We start from the raw sequence: 796 nt of genomic DNA, 5'->3' as shown, positions 1-796 counted from the left end.
GATGTCATATACATGGACTTCAGTAAGGCGTTTGATAAGGTTCCCCATGGTAGGCTGATGGAGAAAGTGAAGTCGCATGGGGTCCAGGGTGTACTAGCTAGATGGATAGAGAACTGGCTGGACAACAGGAGACAGAGAGTTGTAGTGGAAGGGAGTTTCTCAAAATGGAGAACTGTGACAAGTGGTGTTCCACAGGGATCCGTGTTGGGACCACTGTTGTTTGTGATATACATAAATGATCTGGAGGAAGGTACAGATGATCTGATTAGCAAGTTTGCAGATGACACTAAGATTGGTGGAGTAGCAGATAGTGAAGGGGACTGTCGGAGAATGCAGCAGAATATAGATAGGTTGGAGAGTTGGGCGGAGAAATGGCAGATGGAGTTCAATCCAGGCAAATGATAGGTGATGCATTTTGGAAAATCCAATTCAAGAGCGAACTATATGGTAAATGGAAAAGCCCTGGGGAAAATTGATGCACAGAGAAATCTGGGTGTTCAGGTCCATTGTACCCTGAAGGTGGCAACGCAGGTTGATAGAGTGATCAAGAAGGCATACGGCATGCTTTCATTCATCGGATGGGGTATTGAGTACAAGAGTTGGCAGGTCATGTTACAGTTGTACAGGACTTTGGTTCGACCACATTTGGAATACTGCGTACAGTTCTGGTCACCACATTACCAAAAGGATGTGGATGCTTTGGAGAGGGTGCAGAAGAGGTTCACCAGGATGTTGCCTGATATGGAGGGCGCTAGCTATGAAGAGAGGTTGAGTAGATTAGGATTATTTACATTAG

The sequence above is a fragment of the Rhincodon typus genome, chromosome 3 (genome assembly GCF_021869965.1).
Source record: "Rhincodon typus isolate 14 chromosome 3, sRhiTyp1.1, whole genome shotgun sequence".
NCBI classification, from domain to species: Eukaryota; Metazoa; Chordata; class Chondrichthyes; order Orectolobiformes; family Rhincodontidae; genus Rhincodon; species Rhincodon typus.
Note: the sequence above shows the minus strand (reverse complement) of the source record.